Source organism: Mesoplodon densirostris, chromosome 11, assembly GCF_025265405.1.
Source record: "Mesoplodon densirostris isolate mMesDen1 chromosome 11, mMesDen1 primary haplotype, whole genome shotgun sequence".
Taxonomy (NCBI): domain Eukaryota; kingdom Metazoa; phylum Chordata; class Mammalia; order Artiodactyla; family Ziphiidae; genus Mesoplodon; species Mesoplodon densirostris.
The window spans coordinates 24418140-24440481 of record NC_082671.1 but is presented as its reverse complement, the minus strand read 5'-3'; the positions used below and the strand labels follow the sequence as shown (position 1 = coordinate 24440481).

The 22342-nt window shown below is 43.2% G+C and overlaps 1 protein-coding gene across 7 annotated transcripts in view; it reads right to left on the bottom strand.

Annotated features, from left to right (window-relative positions):
* Positions 1 to 21939, bottom strand: part of PPFIBP1 (PPFIA binding protein 1) — a 184433-nt gene extending 162494 nt beyond the window's left edge. For 5 of the 7 annotated variants that reach the window (XM_060114030.1, XM_060114028.1, XM_060114036.1 and 2 more), the window contains exon 1: positions 21796 to 21939. The gene's annotated coding sequence lies outside the window, so the exon portion shown is untranslated. Of the gene's footprint in view, positions 1 to 8787; positions 8808 to 20414; positions 20574 to 21795 lie in introns of those variants that run through there. The other 2 variants (XM_060114029.1, XM_060114034.1) reach the window with 2 other exon arrangements.
* Positions 21940 to 22342: the final 403 nt, after the last annotated feature.

Sequence of the window (22342 nt, the reverse complement as noted above, 5' to 3'; positions counted from 1 at the left end):
TTCAGAGATGTGTGGAGTTTTTTGTGTTTTTTTGTTTGTTTGTTTTTTGCGGTACGCGGGCCTCTCGCTGTTGTGGCCTCTCCCGCTGCGGAGCACAGGCTCCGGACGCGCAGGCTCAGCGGCCATGGCTCACGGGCCCAGCCGCTCCGCGGCATGTGGGATCTTCCTGAAACGGGGCACGAACCTGTGTCCCCTGCATCGGCAGGTGGACTCTCAACCACTGCGCCACCAGGGAAGCCCAGAGATGTGTGTTTTTAATACAGAAGCTAAGGCCAAGAACAGCTGCATAAGAGACAGTGACCTATTTATCTCTCCACTCCACCCATGGTGGAAACAGGTTGGGAATATCTTCCATGACTTGGCGTTACAGAGCTCCTGGGTGATAATGCAGACTGAGGCAAAGAATACAAGGGCTACCTCACTGCTGAGGGGGACTCACTGGAAGTGAGGTCCATAGGTCAGGACACACAAACTCTATCACCTTTGCTGGTGCCAGGCCCGAATCATCCACAACACACCCAAACTATGAAGATGATGGGTCGGCAGAACCCCCAACCTCCTTCACTTACTAAAAGATAGAATGCTGGGGAGCAGTGCTCATTTTTGCAATATGGCTTGAGCTGCAGTTGGAAAGATATTACGTACAATTTTGGCCTTGTTTACTCATCCCACTCATCCCACAAACCATGCCAGACAGTTTCAGACGCTTGCTGAGCACAACTGGCTTTTGGAAATGCCAGAAAACTGATTCGTTTTTTCAAAGTACATGAACTTATCCTTTGAAAATGTGACTCCTAAACCATAATCCTCAACCATGACGAAAAGACTGTATCAGGTAGCTTCGACAGAAGCTATACCCCCCCATGTTTGCCCTCCATCCGTAGGGTCCCCTGGAATGTTCTGAGTTTCATGGTCTGTGTGCCTTACCTGCCTTTTGTGGTGGTGACCCACAAATCCTATAAATTCAACGTGAATTAAATACCCCAGAAACAACTGCCTTCATGTACACATATGATGAATATGCCAAACATGCAGTAATTCATGCTTGGGAAAAAGTACTCAATGACGTGTCAGCCGTTTCACAAATATAGAAGCCGGCCCCTGCTATATCATAACCAGGTGTAAATATTATCCAAGTGTCTCACACTTCGGAGAGGCTAGAGATCTGTTTGATTTATCATTAACGAAGGGGTATGACCTCTTCCTTCAGTTTTGCTAAGGGATGCAAACTTTCTAACTTTGCAGATAAAGCGACTTACCATACTGCTGGGATTTTGGTGCTACATATTTTGTCTGTTTCTCTCTTAAGGAATTAGATTCTTTGGGACAGGGTAGGGTCACTACTGTGCTCCAACCAGACCCCGTTTTTAGGGCCAGTGCACCCATCCCCAGCTGCTGCCGGCTCACAGGGAAGGTCCTCAGCCAGTGGCAGGACACAGCTTCACCCAAAGTAATGCCCGCAGAAGGGGTGGCCAGGTGCCAGCCACTCGCTGATTCAGGGATACATAGATCCAGCTCTTTGCCTCAGTCAGAGACAACTGGGCAGGGCCACCCCAGCTCCAGAGCTCACCATAATGGCAGCCGGGGCCTCAGTTACACCCACACTGCCAGCCAGCTTGTCCTCTGCCCAACCCTGCTGCCTTCTTTTCCTCACCCGTAAACTCCTTCAGCATCCAACTCCTGGTGTGCTTCCAGCCAATCCAAAGAAAGACAAGCTGTTTTCTAAGTGTAGAAAGTTATTTTTTAAATCGTACTGAGGAAGTTACAGGCCCTAGAGGGACACGTTCGATCAGCGGTCCTGTGAAGGCTGAAGGCAGTCTTTGAAAAATACTTGTGATTCCGTTTAAAAGTTACACATTTTGATAATCAACTCAGACCACTTTCTGAACACCAACCCAATGCAGTCAACAGGGACAGGAGTTTAAATAATGCCCAGGAGTATCACAGTTTCACAAGTAAGGGAGGTGAGACATCGCCAGGAGAGTGATCTGTGCATCACAACATCACATCACGTGGTACTGGAAACTGACCCCAGACCACAGGGTGCCGAGCTACGGTTTTTACCCTTGCCCGTTAGAGTATACCTGCTCCCCACATAAGACACACGTGCTTTATAACCTACATCAGAGGAAACCTTTCCTCTAAAGCCACTTGAAGAGAACAGCGCTACATGACAATGCGTCCTGAACACTTTATTCCCAACACTCCAAACTTTTAATAACAGGGAACAATTCCTAGAGCTGATCAACTATTGATGACTTTGTACTCTTCACTGCATCCCCGAGAAAGCAGATGGCAGACAGGCCTGCACAGGAATCAAGAGCTACTGCTACCACGTTGCCCAGGAGGCACCACACCAACTCCCAGGTAAAGCTCAAGGAACTACCTAGTCATCATCCAGGCTCTAGTCCAGGTTAGGGTCCAGGGATGGAGTTAGGGATGTCACAGGAGTAGAAATCAGAGGAAAAGCAGGTGCTTGCACAGTGCCTGTATCTTATTACCAGAGGTTTGGATTCAGAATGTTAAAAATGTAGATAATGTATTCTCTATAAAAAACTCAACTTAAAATCATACTACTGCTTAATGTTTTACAGCTTTTCACACACTGTCTCATCTGACATTCACAGCTCTCCCTGTAAGGGCTGAGCTGGTTCTTTTTTTTTTTTTTTTTTTTGCAGTACGCGGGCCTCTCACTGTTGTGGCCTCTCCCATTGCGGAGCACAGGCTCTGGACGCGAAGGCTCAGCGGCCATGGCTGACGGGCCCAGCCGTTCCGCGGCATGTGGGATCTTCCCGGACCGGGGCACAAACCCGTGTCCCCTGCATCGGCAGGCGGACCCTCAACCACTGACTTGCCCAGGATGACACAGCTGATCAATGTTGGGATCAGACTGCCAGATTCTTGGTTCCAAGGTCCTTTCATATAAAATTCTGCCAATTTGCAATCTGTCTACATATTTCTCCAGGCTTGTGTACAAAGCCCCAAAACCCTGTCTCCCTCCTTCTGCCTTTATGGCTCCCACCTTCATGCTACAGACCTGTATTTCATGGGAACAAGGACTACCGATGGCACGGGGTCCTGAACAGGGTCACAAATCACCACCAAAGGTCTCAGTGACTCCAAACACTCCAGACTCTGTTGATACAGACCACAGCTTCTGGAATATGGCTGACAACAGACTAGGGGACCAAGTTATACGACTACCAGTGCTCAGTGTCTGTGACTAACCTGCTTCCTGTCAGTCTCATACACAAGAGGGGAAAAAAGAACATGCTTTAAACAGTTCACCAATTTCCTAGACACAAAAATTGTTCTTAGGAAAGCCTTCCTACCCTCGTCAATAGGTTTTGCTACTGTTGTCTGAGGCACTTGGCGGATTTTACTCTTGCCAAGTTGGCATTCTGTTTCTGCGATACAAAAATGCTGGGACTAAAGAGATCAGGTGAGGATGTTATGGTTTCAGGACCAGAAGCAAGCAGGTGGATGCATTACAGCTTGTGGACATGCTAATGAGAGCTAATTACTCTACCGACTCCACAAAAGCCAACCAGTAGCAACAAGAAATGCCTGGTAAAACTTGCTGGGTTCTCAGGCTTTGTTCGAAGGGCTGGTGCCAAAATGATCTGGCTGAAGTGATGGGCACAGGGCTGAACTGGATTGTTATCTGAGGATCACAAAGCCTAGTCTTTAGTCCTTTGTATCCTGTAAATCAGTAGTCAGGTCAGCACCAATTTTATTCTTCCAGATTTCACCTACTCTCTTAACCCTTAGCACCGCTACCCACTCTGCCCCCAAATGTCCACTTTGGCTGCAAATTAAGAAATCAAACAATGGGCCTGGAATTTTAGGAAAACAATTGCCTACTGACCATTAAAATTGGGTGTGGCATTTTATCATGTACTGCACTCCGTTTGCAACATTCACAAGATTTGGCCAACAGTTCACTCACTTTAATCCTCGAACTCAAGACATAAAAGGGAACTGAGAAATCATGTAAATTTCACTTAATCACTGACGCTTAACTATATCCATGTTTCTCCGACAGCATATACATACGGTATGAATTATATAAAAGCACAACTCTAATTTATGAATTTATATAAACTACATTTTTAAAAGGCTTTCCCATCCTTGTCTCTCTGTTGCTACTAAAGAGAGGGCAGGGAATGGAAAAACCACAGATCTACAGATCTAAATTTCTCAGAATAGGAATGAGAGCATTAGTTATTAACCCAATAAAGCCCCATCCTCATTAACTTTGCCCCATTCCAATACTAGGTTGATGTATTGTTGAAAATGCAATCATGGCTTCAGGGACAAAAAAACAAGACGGTCCAAGGCATATTTTAAAGGCATATTTTAAAGCTCCCAAAGGGTGTTATCTTTAACTCCATAGAAACAAGAGTGCACTGGATTATAATTCTACAATAACAACATTTATAATTACTTGGCTCAATTTATTAAAATGGAAAAGTCTGAATAAACATACAGTAGAAGTTAAATGGCAAGACAACCCTCATGTTGAGATTCTTGAGTCAGAAATAGCAATAAAATTAGCAAAGTTATTATTTGTTTAAGTGGTTAACAAGGTCTAGCGTAAGGACCAGTCAGATCTAACCCAACTTTTATACGGTATGAAAAAATGAAGATTTATTTAACAACTCTTCTCCTAAGTTATTTAACAGCTTTGTATTTTCTTGTGATTTTCTATAACTTTCTTTCACGCCGCTCTGTTACCTGAATGTTTATGATACATGGACAAGTAACAACTCCATGAATCATGTTAAAATTCTCAACTATGTGTAAAGGAATGCCTGAGTTATTGCCCTTCTAGAGAGCTGTCTGTGCTTTGTACATAAACACATAGACAAAGCATGTTTTATTTTGGCTGTGAGTATAGTCCTAAACTGGGGGTTCATCAGGAAATTCTCCAAGCAGAAGGATTTCAGAGAAGTAGGCGACTTAGCCACACCAGAAGAGAAAATCTACTGAACAGGAAAATAAGTAGGGCAGATAAAGAAATGCTTCTTGCACTTAAATATAAATAACATTTACTAAAATTTCACAAGTCTGAGCAGGTGTACCAGCTATTCTGAAATTTTTAAACAAAAAAGAACAAAGGCATTTTCAGCATGGAGACTAGGAAACAATCGTTACTGAGCTTCCACAATGAATGGGCCCGGTACTGTGCTGGGCGTCTCGCATGTACTATCTCAGTTTAATGTTCCTAAGGTAGATACTGTTGTTCCCAGTTTAGAGACGCAAAAACCAATTCAATATGCTAAGACGTGACTATCTTAGGATTCCATCCAAGATATATCTGCCTCAAAAACCTAAAACAGTTGCTGCTACCCTCTGCCCAACAGCATCACCAAGAAATTACAGTGACGGAATTGTTTCATAAGCTCCAGATCTTAATTATGCTTTTATTGAGTGGTGGTTTCCTCCAAATTCACGGAGATGAAAATAGTGTTTAACCTCATAAAGTTGAGGTGAGAAGCATATTAAAAAGCCCGAGGAAACGAATTTGCAGAACAGGTGAGCACAGGTTGCTATTGCTACCTCCCTCTTCGGGCTTCGGCTAAGGCAGCTGGTGACCTGCAGGTGAGCAGGGCTGTGGGCTCCCGCGAGCCCACTGCAGGGCAGGGAGCCACCTCCAGAGGCCGAGCAGCACACAACCTGGAGCCTGAGAGAATGGACCTTGATGGCGAGGGGTAGAGAGGCCCCGTCTCGGCTCAGTCTACTTTCTCCTGCACTGAACAAACAAATCGTTGTGGGCCAACTCTGTGCCAGGCACAGCCACAGGTAGCTCAGCCAGCTGCTGGTCCCAGGCACTCAGCCACTTGGGAATCTCTGCAAGGCCCCCTGCCTGCAAAAGCTCACTCCCACCTTGAGAGAAAGGAAATTTAAAACAAAACCGAATGGGCAGTGTCCCAACAAGAGCCTCATCCTTTCTAATCAACTTTCCCTATTCTCTCTCTCTCTCTCTCTCTCTCTCTCTCTCTCTGTCTCACTCACACACACACACACAGACATACACACACACACACACACACACTCACGCTCATGTGAAGGGTTTCCATGGTACATAGTGGGTGCCCATATTAGACCAAGCACTTTTATCCTCATTAGGAAACTCGATAGCAGTCTACTTTGGGACAGAATTTTAAACACTGATGACTCAGTATGGTGACTTCCAGAGCAGAAAGGGTTCATCTGAATATAGATGAAGGAAGGTTGAAGATCCCCAGTGGAAAAGAAAATCAACAGATTTGACTACATAAAATTTTTAAACTTCTATATCACTCAAAACAAAAATTTTTTAATCAGAAATATTAGGAAAAAAACTAGGTGAAAATATTTGCAATAACTATGAGAAAGGGTTAATAAGGGTAAATAAATGAAATACATAAACTAGAATTTATGACAAATGAGAGTAACACTAATTCCCAATTGATAAAATGGGGAAAGTATATAAACAGTTTGTTAAACAGGAAATACGGCCAACAGTCATATACATGTTTGACCTCATAAATAGCAAATAAATAAAAAAGAAAAATGAAATACCTTTTCTACTAGAAAGTTATCAAATGTTATTAAAATGAGAATATCACTGCTAATGGCAGCAAAAATTAGTAGAAACTTTTTGGCAACTGATATCTACATGGATCAAGATATCCAGGCACTGTGACCCACACCCTTTCGTTCTACGTTTGGTCATCTCTTGTAAAGATGGGAATGATCTGAAATACAGAAAGATGCTCAGCAAACACTGAAAACAGGCTGTATGTGCTGGATGGGATTAAATAAATCATGAAACACCCATAGATGGAACATCTCACAGTCCTTAGAAATAAGAGAGATATTATAGTAGTGTGAGGACATGCAAATAAAACAATGTTAAAGGGAATTCCCCGGCAGTCCAGTGGTTAGGACTCCATGCTTTCACTGCCGTAGGCCTGGGTTCAGTCCCTGGTCAGAGAACTAAGATCCCGTAAGCCCCACGGTGCGGCCAAATAAATAAAAATTAACTAAGTAAAAATAAAGTGGGACACAAAATTACACACTCGGAATATTTCAAATATGGAAAACAATACATGAATGAAAAAAATGGAAGGAAACACACCAAAGGTAGTTGTACTTTTGTGTGGCAGGAATACTGAGGACTATTTTTTTTTAAATTGCGTCTCCTTTATGTTTTTTCTATACTAACCAAATCTTTTAGAAGGCACATATATTACTTTTATAATTACAAAAAATTTTAATAACAGCCTCAACTTCAAATCCACACACACACAAAAAAACAGATGTAAATCCAAAAGCTCTCCAAGCCTACAAAAGCCAAAACACTGTGCAGTAGACAGGTAAGGCAGTAAGCAGGGGGAAAGTGGCTTTGTTTTAAACTTAGGAACTACAAAAACAATAGGCTTCTTGATGTGGAAACAAAAACTTTTCATGTCCCACTTATCAAAACACATTTTGGAAATTCAGTAACCAAAACATTTTCCATCAGAGGATTTAAACCCACACACCAAAATAATCTCCACAGAACAAACCAGTTAAGCAAGCAGGAAGTTTATCAGGAACACCCTAAAAATAAATAATTGTTTTTACAGCTTTGATAAATCCATGCCAGCTCATGTTAGTACACAGTGTAACACACACAGTCTCCAGTGAGTCTGTCACTTCTAAACAAGAGAGCATGAAATCCTTTAACCCACACAATCTCCAGTGAGTCTGTCACTTGTAAACAAGACAGCATGAAATCCTTAGCATAAGGCTTTTCCTCAGCAAGAATCACAGATATTCTGAAATTAAGCTTTTTGGGGTCCGCCCTCCCAAAAGCTGATTTGGCAGTCTTTGAGATTGTTTTCTTAGAGTAACAGTTAACTACGTCCAGTTCTTTGTATTCATTATCTTGTTTCATCTTCAGGGGCCTACAAGGCAGGGTTTCTCAGCCTCAGCACCACTGACATTCGGGGCTGTTTCTTTGTTGTGGGAAGGGACCTGTCCTGTGCATTGTAGGATGTTCAGCAGCAACCCTGGACGTGACTTACTGAATGTCAGTCTTCCCTCCACCCCTAGTTGTGACACAAGACGTTTCCTGACATTGCCGAATGATTACTACAGGGCACAATCACCCCAGTTTAAAACCACTGCTACAAACTGGGTACTACTGTTGCCCACATTTTACAAGTGAAGAAACAGACACAGCTATAGGTTCATCTAAATCCACAGCCCAAGATCAAAAACTATCCTGTCTTTGTGCACAGGTAGGAGGTCTCTCTTACAATATAACCAATACTACTTGAGTCTCCTTTGCATCCCCATGGAGCCTCGTCTAGGCCCCAGTGCATACTGGCCGAATGAACCATTACTTTCATCACTTAAACGTTCATTGAATCCCTGCTGGGTAGCAGGGCCAGGCAACAAAGGCACAGTCATGGCCTTCAACAAGTATATAATCTATTTCAAGAATTAAGATATAACCAGAGATAAGCCATTTGGAGCATCAGTTTTGGGAAAAGCTTTCAGTTTCCTCATCTGTATGATGGAGGTAATGCTAATGTCACCCTCATATTTAAGTGAAATGGAGCAAGCAAAGTTCCTAGCACAAAACATGACTTCAAAATCAACTAGATACCAAGTTCATGGTAATACACAGGCACAGGCATTGGCAGAATCATGGCATCTCAGAATCACTGGGCTGGAAGGAACCTTCACAAACAACCTGAACTCATCACCCACTTGGTACTTTAGCGTTCAGAACTCTAAAAATTTAATTACCTGCTTCCAGCAGAGTTTGCAGGCTGAGCTCAGACTGAGGCTCTCAGCAAGGGTCTCCCAGTGAACTACTTTAAGGGGGCCTAGAGGAAAGAGGAGGGTTTAAGCAAAGAGAAAAACAATAGGAAATGTAGAAGGTTGAGTGGACTTCAAGCTCTCCAGGGGTGCAGAGCCTGGGTCTGAGCACAGCGAGCACGAAGACAAGCTTGGAGAAACAGGTCAAGATCAGATGAGGTCACAAGTGACACAGTGGTGACACTGACCAGGTGAGACCTAGTAAATTTTTCTCCTAAAAAAGCAATGAAGGGGCTTCCCTGGTGGTGCAGTGGTTAAGAATCCACCTGCCAATGCAGGGGACACGGGTTCGATCCCTGGTCCGGGAAAATCCCACATGCCGCAGAGCAGCTAAGCCCGTTTGCCACAACGACTGAGCCTGTGCTCTAGAGCCCACAAGCCACAACTACTGAGCCCGTGTGCCACAACTACTGAAGCCTGAGCGCTTAGAGCCCGTGCTCTGCAAAGAGAAGCCTGCAACGGAGAGAAGCCCATGCACAGCAATGAAGATCCCACACAGCCAAAAATAAATAAACAAATAAATAAAATTTTTATAAAAGCAACGAAGGGCTAAAAAAAAACAAAAAAATAACATTAAAAAAACCAAGGGCTGCTACAAAGCATACACCCAACTTACGTTATAAAGTTGGAGAACTTAATTTCTCAAATTAAAAGATCAGCATTCCAACTGCTTCACAGCATTCCCTGAGAACAACAGGCAAATACATGCTCTAGATCTATGAAAGTGAAGGTTCTGCCAGAACAAAGAGTCAATTTTCCTCCCCGTGTCCACAGGTCCTCCTGTTCTCTAGGGCACCAGCACAGCCCAAGGAAACAAGAGCCCAGAGCAGCCAGGTCTTCTCTTTGTTAAATCTGAATTTCAGTAAGTGAAATCTCCAAAAAATTTAAGTACTGGCGCAAATTTCTTAAAATACTGCATAGGTCAAACCCAGGTTTGGTTTCATCCCAGGCCCACCACTGTGAGAACTCTGCTGCAAGCCAGAGCCCGCAGGAGATCAAAGCAAGGACCAGGCAGGGTAGGGTGGCCTTGTACCAAAGGTTTATTTGGAAGATGTGTCTGGCGATGAGGTGCAGAATATAGGGAAGAGACTAACTGCAGGGTCTATGTCAGAGTTGATGGGGATGTAAACCAAGGCACTGGCGGAAGGAATGGAGAGTGATTCAGAAAACACTTGAAAGGCAAAAATGACAGCGTTGATGGCCAGGAGGGGGGTCTCTAGGATACCACACGCAAACCTGACCCACTGTAAACTTTGATAATGAAGCTGAGACTTTAAGAGCAGAAGGCAGCTCAGGCTTAATATTGAGCTCTTTAGGGCCTCCCTGGTGGCGCAAGTGGTTGAGAGTCCGCCTGCCGATGCAGGGGACACGGGTTCGTGCCCCGGTCTGCGAGGATCCCACATGCCGCGGAGCGGCTGCGCCCGTGAGCCATGGCCGCTGGGCCTGCGCGTCCGGAGCCTGTGCGCCGCAACGGGAGAGGCCACAACAGTGAGAAGCCCGCGTACCACAAAAAAAAAAAAAAAAAAAAAAAAAAATATTGAGCTCTTTGACTTCCAAGAACCAGGGCAATCTTCACGGACTTGTAACCTGTAGTCACACACAGAACCCCAGGCTCAGAAACGCCCCACACCTGGTTTAATGCTCTGCTGTCATCATCAAGATTCCTAATAATGTAAACTTTGACCTTGTGTTTTGTACATGAGGTCAAGCTTCCTAATATTTTAAACTTTGAACTTGTGTTCTGTAAATGAGGTCTGATGGCACAGTGGACCGTGCATGTGAGCTGAGGAGATCTGTTTAATACGTGTGGCCACCATTCCTTGCTGCCCTATTCACAATAGTGTTTGCAGGGCCCCATAAGCACAGAATTTCGGTGGACTCACGATGCATGGACTTCAATAAGACTCAAGGGCTTCCCTGGTGGCGCAGTGGTTGGGAGTCTGCCTGATAAGGCAGGGGACACGGGTTCGAGCCCTGGTCTGGGAGGATCCCGCATGCCGCGGAGCGACTGGGCCCGTGAGCCACAACTACTGAGCCTGAGCATCTGGAGCCTGTGCTATGCAGCGCGAGAGGCCGCGATAGTGAGAGGCCCGTGCACCGCTATGAAGAGTGGCCCCCACTTGCCACAACTAGAGAAAGCCTTCGCACAGAAACGAAAACCCAACACAGCAAAACAATAAATTAATAAATTAATAAACTCCTACCCCCAACATCTTCTTTAAAAAAAAATCACATTCATTAATATCATCACTAATCTCAGGAAGAAAAACATTTTAAAAAAATAAATAAATAAGACTCAAAGCGAGTTCAAGGTAAATGTGTTACAAATGCAACTGAGTAAGCAGGTGGGTGGGTGCTGACAGCAACAAGAGGTCATGCTTTCCATTTGATCCAGAACTTGCTGTACATGTAGAAACAAGGCAGTGTCTTTCTAAGAAACACTAACAACCAAAGAATCCTTCCATATCCTCTCTTACTCCTGTTACTCCCCTGTATTAACCAACCACTGACGCTGAAGATGACGGCACAGGAGGAAAGACAGAGCAACCCATGGTTCTTTTTCCTTTCCGTCCTTCCTTCTATAAGCCAAAGATTGAGAGACTGGGCAAATGGAGACGTGAAGTAAGGGTAGTCAGTTTTGTGCAGTGTGTCCTCTGTTCGGGTAGGAAGAATATACAAATGCATTTACAAACAACAAAATACTACAAAGTGCGTGACTTCAGTAATTCTGCATACGTGTTAAACACTCTTATATTTGCATTTAATACTGGCATTGCATAATATAAAGATGAACAATGAAATTCATGTTGATAGTTTTTATTTTTAATTTTCCTTCACTTAGAAGGACATTAACTAGCAAATAAACACCATGATGAGTAAAGAGAGAAACTATGGGAGAAAAGGAAAAGCTTTTTATGTTAGTACCTTTAACAGCACTTTTTCCTGCTTCTTGAACAAGGGGCCACACATTTGCTTCTTACACTGGGCTCCACTAATTATGTAGCTGGTCCCACTGAGAACCACTGAACTCAAGAATATTATGCCCATCTAAATATGCTGCCCACGCTTGGATACGTTTTTACTGACACCATTCAAAGCAACCCCCAAAGGACCCACCTATGTATTGATGGCAGTGGTGCTGATTTTTAGTACCACACTCTTAATTATTAGATTGCTTCAGCCCTTTTCTCATCCCATGCATGTCACTGCAACAACAAATCTGCTAAAACACCGCAACCCAATGTCTTGCGGCCAAAGATCTTTCTAGAAATAATCAGTTAAACTGAAGATTAAAGACCTTACCAGGAGCAGCATGTAATGCAGAGGTCTCTCTGCTGGACAACTCCCCCTTATAGAGTATCCCCTGGTGCTCTGGTGGTTCAGTGTTAACCAAACCCAGGCTGCTTCCCAACACTCAGGACGCTCAGGTTTCCCCTGACAAGTTGTTCTGCGAACCATTCAGTGTGCTGTCTAAAAATTCCTCCTTCAAATACAGTCAAGTTTTCCTTTGTCTCATTTCATTCTCCTCTTCTTTTCTGTGCCACTACTTTCCACTTCAATAAATTAATTTCCTGCCTGGAGACACATCCTAGCAAATGTGTCAGTTTGCATTGTTTAGATGAGAGACTTCTGTCATTCTTTCAAATTTTTCCTCTGTCCCAATAATTCTGGAGAGCCAGGCTCTCAGGAGCCTGAGTTACTTGTCTATGAATTTCCTCCCACCGTCTCCTATTAGACTGAAGGAAAAAAAAAAAAATGCAGACTGCCTGGGGTGAACTCACTCAGCTCTTACCTCTTCCAATCACATTTTTTCCCCAATTTCCCCCATCCTCTCTTCCATTCCATCTGAAGGAGCATTCTTACAGATTTCAAAGCTAACCCGCACTCTCCGCCTAATTTCAATCTATCCCTCTCCTTCTCCCCTCTTGTTTGCTGCTTTCATATCACCCTCTCTGCCTGGACTTTCCTCAAACCCACGCTGTCAGAGCACGTTATCTCCTTGTTCAACTCCTTGAAAGGCTGGGCTAACGGGACAGCCTGAGGTTCATCACCTCCCATGTATTCCTCACTCTTCTGCATTCTGGATTCCACGTCTACTGTGCTGAAACTGCTCTCCCAGCTCACGAATGGCCAGACGGCTGGACCAGGGGCCACTTCTCAGACCCGTCCTTGTAATGGGTCTGCGGCACCGGATGGCGTGGACGGTCCACTTGTGTTGGGTGTGCTTCATTCCCTTGCCACCATCAACCTCCACCTCTCTCAGCATTCCTGCTCTATCACCTTTAATAACTTTTCTTTGGCCTGACCATGTCCAAATGTCAAGAGTTCCCTGAAGGTTGTGTACTTGCTTCTTTTATTACTCTGCATCCTCTTCTTTGGCGAGTTCACCTACTCTCGCTCTTTAGGTAGCAGACCTATATGGAGATGGTCCATCACTCGAGGGACTAAACTCCAAACCTGAGTTTCTAAATTCTTGCTTAACATCTTCATGTGAATAAAATCAACTAACAATTCTTAATAGCTTTTCACATGCCATGTACAAGTGGTTGAGGATACTGACCCTGGAGACTGTACCTATCTGCATTTAAATCCTGAGTCCAGTGACTTCCCTGGTGGCGCAGTGGTTAAGATTCCGCCTGTCAATGCAGGGGACGTGGTCTGCGAAGATCCCACATGCCGCGGAGCAACTAAGTCCGTGAGCCACAACTACTGAGCCCACATGCCACAACTACTGAGCCCACATGCCATACTGAAGCCCGCGTGCCTAGAGCCCGTGCTCCACAACAAGAGAAGCCATCGCAATGAGAAGCCCGTGCCCCGCAATGAAGAGTAGCCCCCGCTCGACACATCTAGAGAAATCCTGCATGCAGCAATGAAGACCCAACAGAGCCAAAAATAAATAAATAAATTTATAAAATAAATAAATAGATAAATAAATAAGTCCTCAGTCCAACACACACAATTGTGTGGCCTTGGGAAATTCACTTAGCCTCTCTGTGTCTCAGATTTCTCATCTTGAATAAGAACAGTACCTTTTCTCAGGGCTGATGTAGGGATTAAATCTAACTTAAAATATGTATGACACTTAGAACAGTGCTTGGTACATACCAAGTGCTATGTAAGCATTAGCTATTATTATTGTTGTTGTGGTTATTCTCCTAAAAACCCAATGAGACAGGTTCTATGATTTTACGTGTTTACACAATGAGAAAATGAAGGTAGGTTATTGTGGGTCATGATGGAATCTCAAACTCCAGATGATCAAATCTTAATTCACCATATTTCCCATTAAAATTGAATTTTCGCTGTGTGCCTTTCTTCAGGTTGTTCTATCCCTCCCCCCTCCCCTTGCCCCTCCTAATACCCCTCCTAACATTCAACATACTATTCCAAGAGTCCTTTTTATAAAGTAATAGCTCTCAGATCCCTCCCCAACTTACACACTAAAAAAATCTCATTTTAAAGCATTATGTCACTCTTTTTAAACCCTCTGAGATCTGGCTATCGTATATCTTACCTCTCTTAACAATACTGATCTTTCCATCTTATCATTCTCTGAAACTAATCTAATTATATTCTACATTTTGCTCCAAATCCAAGCATGCTCATTCCCCCCACTGCCTCCTCGAAAACTCCTACTCATCCTTCAAGGCCCATTCAAATCCTACCGCTTCTAGTGGGATCCCACTAAAACCCATCCTTTGCTCAAGTTCATAGCCCAATGTGCTCTCTCACAGCACAATCACCCTAGAGAATCAAGGTACCCTGAGAAGAAAGCAATAGAAGAACCTTAAATCTGTGTTTAAAAGCCCTCTTGGTTGTGCAAAGTCACCCACTGATGGGAGTGGAGGCTGGAAGAATGTGAAACTTTTACAGAAGCATCCAAGCAGCTGATCCAGAGGAAAAACACCAAGACTCAGGTGACTTCACACAAATTCCAAACTTTCCTCATAAAAACCTACCTTCAAGAGGCCCAACAAATGGATTTTTTAAACTTTAATACTTTTTACATTTCAAGAGTAATGCAGGCGTGTTGTAAAATAAACATTAATATGCTATAAAAAAATTAAAGGTCCCTCACCTTCCCTGCCATCCTCATCCCATCCTCCACAAACCACCCCATTTAGCAATTTTTCTCCTGCATTGACAAATATAACTTATACATGTAGGCTTGGTGGCTTTTTTTCTTAAAATACATATCACAGACATCTGTTTAAGTCAGTATATTTTTCCCCAATTTTTTAACAGCTAAATAGTTTTCCAAATCTGTTTTTTACTATTGTTATGTGTAAGGAGGGTCACCCCATTTCTGCCCCCATCTCCTGTATATGCATATTCGTAAGGATAAAGACCATGTTTTATTCGTCCTTATATGTCCAAGAGGACCTTGTACCAAGACCAAGAATTGCTTAACAAATGTTCACTGAAATAGTAAAAATATCTGTCATCAATCCAGTGTTCACTGTGTGCCAGGACAACAGCTGCTGATGCTTCACATATATTGTACGTAATCCGCATTACCCACCCAATTATTCCCATTTCACAGATGACAAAATCACACAGCTCATAAGGACAGGAGATTTGTCTGACTCAGGAGCCCACCCCCTTCATCTCTATGCTTACAGGTAATAAAATTGTCATAAGAATACCCTTTGCTTTTTCAACCAAAGTGGGAGAATAGAAAAGCTCCAAGTATTCGGGTGTAGGCAGGTGGGACTGAGGATAAGAGATGGGTGTTGTTTTGGAATGAACGTTAAGTACATGGAGGCAAGTGGCTGCACCCATAAAGCTAATCTACCATTCAACCATTCAATCTATGTTTACTGAGAACCTACTAGAAGTTGAATTACTTGCCTCCCCTTCTTAAGGCTCCTCACTACACTCTCCTTCAGTAATAGCTGCCACTATTTGTTGAAAATCTATGTACCAAATCTGTCATTATTATTTATATTAATAATTTCTAATACTGACAAAAATTCTATGAGACAAACATCAGTACCACATCTTACAGAGAGGAAAACTGAGACCCGAAGAAGTTAAATCTCTTGCCAAGATTAGACTGTAATGAATAGCCAAGCCAAGATTCAACTTGAGGGTCTGTAGGGCTCCAAAGTCCGAACACTTTTTTTTGTCATCCAGGATGCTGCCTTTTAATTTTGAGAGAAAAGATGAACTATGACTTCTTTAAAAGTTAAACTGTCAGGATCACATGTGGCTTCAAGTAACAGACCCAACTTCTGTGGTTGAACCAAATGGAGATTTATTTTTCTCAAAATAAATCAAGAGGTGGGCAGACCAGGTCTGGTACAGCCGTTCCAGAAGGCCATCAGATTCCCAACCTGCTTACCCCTCAAGCTTCTCAGCTTTGGTCACAAGATGGCTTCTCCACTTAGAAAACAGCGTCCCTGCTCCTGGGAGAAAGAAGGAGAAGTACAAAGAAAAACAGCCTCACCTGCGAGCTCACAGAGGCCATCCCCTTATAAGAGTGTGTGGGAGAGCTCCTCCCAGTAACTTACATCTCACTGACCAGGACTATGTCACTTAGATACCACCCAGCTGCAAGGGATTCTGGGAAATCAAACTTTTTTTTTTTTTTTAAACTATCATGGTGAAAGGGTAAGCTGGGACAAAGTGAGAGAGTGGCATGGACATATATACACTACCAAATGTAAAATGGATAGCTAGTGGGAAGCAGCCGCATAGCACAGGGAGATCAGCTCGGTGCTTTGTGACCACCTAGAGGGGTGGGATAGGGAGGGTGGGAGGGAGGGAGACACAAGAGGGAAGAGATATGGGAACATATGTATATGTATAACTGATTCACTTTGTTATAAAGCAGAAACTAACACACCATTGTAAAGCAATTATACTCCAATCAAGATGTTTAAAAAAATTAAAAAATAAAAAATAAAATGGTTCAGCTGCAGGGAAAAAGTGGGCAGGATGGATATGACTGGGCCTCTACCTGTGTCTGCTCCACAGGGTAATGTAGAATGTAAGTCACCCTAGAGAATCAAGGTACCCTGAGAAGGAGGCAATAGAAGAACCTTAAATCTGTGTTTAAAAGCCCTCTTGGTTGTGCAAAGTCAGCCACTGATGGGGGTGGAGGCTGGAAGAATGTGAAAGTTTTACAGAAGCATCCAAGCAGCTGATCCAGAGGAAAAACACCAAGACCCAGGTGACTTCACACAAACCGTCCTGGCAGACTCGCAGGTTCAATCAGTGTTTCCTCTGAGTCGTCACTGTTTCCCTTCCTCCAACTCACTCACTTGCCAGAGCTATGTTAAATGAGAGCCAACAGGCTCATTTGACTCTTTCATCATTCATAAGAAAAAGTAGAGCGAGTTCAAATTCCAATTCAAGCAAAATACAACCCTCGACCATGTGTTGTTATGAGAAGCATTATCTTTAGAAAAAGATAATGGTTGCAGGGATATTATTTATGCAACTGCAGCCACACTATCAAGTTAAGTAGACCATAGTTTTAGCCTGTTTTCATTTTCTTTCAAATAAAGTAAGTTCAAAAAACTTTCCTCATAAAAACCTCATACAGTTCTGTGATGGCGAGATTATAATATTTGTGAAAAGTGCTCTATATGGAGAGAAGGGTGACAGAAAGCCAGCAAAAGGACTTCTGTGAGCTATATCCTAGGCTCACAGGAAATACAAGACGACATAGCCATATTCAATGATATGGTTCACAGTTACATTCATAGCATGGAAGAGATAAAACAGTTTCCGATGGGCCCACCGACTTCTTCCCAAGAACTACCTTGCTTGCCTAAAGAATTTGGCCACTTACTTATGAATGGCCTTGCCACTGAAAACATCATCTTTAGTCTCTCCCTCACCAGGTAGAATTAAGTTTTCCTTTGTTAACCAACACACAACACGAGGAATCTGCACACCTGCTCCCTTGAACTTGCATCTGCTTTTTTTTGACAAATGCTTAATTTCTCTAAGTTAAAGGAGAGGTGAAAATACCTAGCCTTACTCTGGAGTTCAAAGGGTGTCCATAAAATCTGTGGCCAGCCCCAAAAGTTATGGCACTTGATCTTCCTCCTCCATGGTCCACATTCGAGGCATGAGCCTTTATCAGAATGACTGATAGTCAATGCAGTCTGAGTTTGTACAATTCCTTCAGTCATGGGCATTTCTCTATACAGAAACCACTCCACCATCTTTCTATTCTGAACTCATTACATTTGCCAACAAAAACAAGGATGTGAATGTGGGCCAGTCAAAATGTGAGTCACACCAAGTTCTAGGGAGACACGCAACCAAAGTTCAGTAACAAACTGAGACAACACACCCACCTGGATCACTCAGAGTCCAAACCCACATTTCAGAAATAGAAGCTCTTCAAGGAGTACAGGCTGGTAGAGGTTTCCCTTAAACACTTCTCTCCTTCAAAAACTGCCCAACAAGTGTGCAAACTTAAAACTCCTGGCAGGGCCCACTTTTCCATCAAAAATCCAGTTGTTTGGTGTTTTAGGTCCTTAAAAGTGGGAAAAAGTATTGAAGGGAAAAGAAACCCTCACCACCTGGCTTTTTGAAACATTATCAACCAATGCCAAACTGGCATCAATAATTACTATATTTAAAATAAAGAGTGTAAAAGAAATAGAAGAGTCTTTGTATTTTCTAGTGTGGGTGAGTTCAGTTTCAGTTTTTTAATCCATGAGCTCCATTTCATAAAGTATCGGTCTTTATGGTGGTGATATATGTGACAAAAGCTGTAGGCTTTTGGCTAGGAAAATGGTTCTGACATGCACGGCTATGAATTTGAGAAACAAGGGACATAACACACTACAGATGCAAAGAACTGCACAAGCCCACAGTGGTTTTTGGATAGTGTCGATTTGGGGTCAGTTTGATGACTGATTTAATTGTGAAATTATCAACCTTTAGGTGAAGGGAAATGCTGGCCAGAGGACAAACACTTTGTTCCCTTTGTCCCCAAACAACACCCAGTGTCACTAACCTTAACAGCTTTGACTCTCATACTTAAACCCATCTGTTCCACCATGGTTAGAAAACAATAATAAAATCATGGCTCCCTGAAAGATTTCACAGTTGGCTGCTCAACTGGGATTTTTTTCTTAATTTGAAAACTAGTATGACTTTCTAGGGAAGTCTCTGGGAATAAAGAAGTCATCATTGTGCACTCTCTCTTGCCTATGTTTTCACCTTGAAGGAACGTTTCTTTAATAAAGAATCAAGACACAGACCCAAATGTGAATAGATATTCATACATTTCATTCACTCATTCATTCATTGTTTTGAACAGGTAATTCAAATCAGGTCAGAAACGTAATAAAAGACAGAATAATGAATGAGGTCTTCTTTGAGTTAACAGTTGGAAAAATGTGCTATTTGGTATATACATATTTTTTTAAATGGGAGCTGAAAACCTCAAAAAGTTACTTTTAACGTAACAGATTACTAACATAATCTAAATTAACTATAAAAATACAAATATTTCACGAATATGAACAACAGGTTTTAAAAAGAAGTCAGCTAGTCAGTAACTAAGGGGGAAAAAAATGACCTTGTTCTGATTTATCTCATGCTGGCACAGTGAGTGGCAAAAAGACTACATCAACAGCTAATGAACTCTCTCTCACTGAACTTGTTTCCAAAAAATGTCTACAATGCCCTTGAAATTAGGCACTATTGATCTGCAACAACAGTGTGCCTTGAATTTCAAGTCAACATCTGCCCACAAAGGCCAGATTATCATTCTTTTTAAAGTAGCTATCGAAACTATGATAGTTGCTGGTCAAAGAATTTAACCAAAACCTGATCTTACCTTTCTCAATAACTCAAAAGTCTTTCAAGTTTTGTCCTTTAAAAGCACCATGTTTTACTATACCATATCTGCCTCCTACACATAGATGGAGAAAGAGAAATACGGGTTAAAACTAAGTATGTAACATTACTGTTACTCCACAAACTGTGAATGCAATTTAAAGCTTTGATATATTCAAGTCCCTAAGCCAGGACTCGTTTCTTGGAAGGAAGTATAAATCTGAATTTAGCACATCAGGCTAACATCCTAAAGATACTACTTGACTGATTTTTGCAGCTTTGTCTTTGGGTATCACAAACAGCAGCCTGAATACTCCATCAGCCAAGACTCCAGTGAGTTCACACCAGCCCACAGGAATTCTACCTCACCTCCTGCTCTTTCCTGTTGAAAAAGTACATTGGAAAATACCGTATGTCTTATGTACTTCCTACAGAACATAAACAGAAAAGACTTGGTCACCATTATTTCAGTGACATTAGGCAACTTCTGTTTCTTAGTCCAAAACACAAACCAAAATTAAAATGTTCTGGCCTTTCCAGTCAAGCATGCCTTGCCTTTGCAAAAAGCCTACTCTTAATCCACACTGTGCTAATTAAATTTTTCAAGAGCAATACAGATCCAGGTGTTTTACAAACAACAACAAACAAAACACTTCTTTTTTTTGCCCTGACACCTAAATGTCATCTGGCTAGAAAGAGGGAGAACCCCATCGACGAAGTCCTTTATCTCCACACTTCCCGACCTGGGTTTATTAGATGCAGTGATGTGGCTTCTTTCTTTCCTCCTCTCCCGGAAATGCCCTTACAAACAGGCACCTGGGATGCAGCTTTTGACTCACAAAGAAGTCCACGCCCGTTTCCTCCCGACCTGGCAAGAGAAGGATCCTCACTGCTGAAGCACTCTGGTGAAAGAAAAGGGAAACTTGACTCAGAAGTCTCAGCCCAGACACTTTCCTTCTCCAAAAGAAAGAGCCTTCAGCACTGAGAAGGGAGGGTTCTGAGTAAGCTTATGACTCCATAATTTTTTCCCCAGAAAGTTAATCCTACCCAGTTAGTGACCCAGGCACACAAAATCTCTAAACAAGAAACAGAAAGGATTTGAAACAGGAAGTAAACACAAAATCAGAATTCTATACTTCCACTTATCAAAATACCATTTTGCTCCTGACTGGCAATTGCTTCCCCTAAATACCAAACTGGGGCACTAAATCAAGTTCTTCTTCTATTGCTCTCTGCACTTCTTATTGAAAGGAAGGATTTGTTTTGGTCCCACATGTTGAAAAATTCATGTTCCTCTAATTAAGAGTTTGTATGCCGCGCCTTCTGCCACATTTCCCTGTTAAAACTCGCTTCTCTAAAAAAGATCCATGAAAACAACTACCAGCCCTCACCCTTCTCTCAAACAGCCACAGAAAACAGATCTGAAGATTCTCAGCAGCCTTCCTAAACCCTCCAGAACACAAAGTTGGCAACCAAAGGAATTCTCCGTTAAAATATGAGTGAAAGAGAGCTGGTGTTGAAATGTGCCCCCAAGAGACCGGTTTTCCCACAAGCTCATAATTAATACACCCCATGTGAATTTCTCACATCCTAACTGGACTGTATAAAAGGATTTTTTATGTTCCTATATAAGAATAACAATGACAGACTTTCATTTAAATCAACATGGCCACAGGGGAGCTAAAAAAATACAAAACTTTTGTTCTCTCTCCAAGAGCATAATTTTTGAGTCGATATTCCATAAACTTTTTGTGACATTTTAAAATAACACCCCCCCTACACACACACACACACACACACACACACACACACACACACACACACACACACACACACACACCACGTCTCTGATTGGGGGTCTCAAGTATTGCTAGGAGACTGGGGTGTGGAGGGTTTAAGTACCCAGACAAGATCTTACAGGTCCTATCCTGGAGGTATTTTTCACACATAAGCTAGTTGGGAGCCCCAGGAGTTAAGCCCTTACCCCACCCCCAAAAAAGTGCCCGTTCCCACTGGGAAACAGGAGGGAGCTGGAAAAGGAAATCGAGCGGCGAGAAGGAGCAGCTGCAACCACACAACGGTGCCACTGCCCTCCGGTCCCAGAGAGGAGCCGAACTCCCTTACCTGCCTGAGCGAAGAGAGCCGCCGGCACGACTTGCAAAAGTTCTGCTTCACCTTCGCCCGGAGTTCAAAGCGCCGGCACTCTGGCCCCGCCACAGGCTGGCTACCCTGAGTCCTCTCCCGCCCCGCTCCCGCCTTCCCCACCCTCTCGGCCCTACACCATGTCAGGAATCCGGGCAGGCACCGAGCTGGGAGCTGACATCACTCCCAGTCCCAGGTACCTCCCCTCCCTCGCGCCCTCCCTCCTCCCCGCCGCAGGAATGAGCCAAAGAGAGTGCGCGAGAGGGAGTCGGCACGCCCCGCCTCGCGCTGATTGGGCCCGAGGACTGTCACTCAGAGGAGCCCACTAATTTTACACATTCCTCTCGGAGCCCGGCGAGGGATGGAAGTGGGTGTTGATGGAAAAAAAATGCTGCCTTTCTTGCTGTCTCTAAGGGAAGGAGAATAATGGTACGGGGCAGATCCTTGCGGGTCCTGTTTTAAACTTCTCTTGGTGCATTTACCATCTCCTAGGTCAGAAACGAAACTAACCCACCCAAGCCCCCTTTTG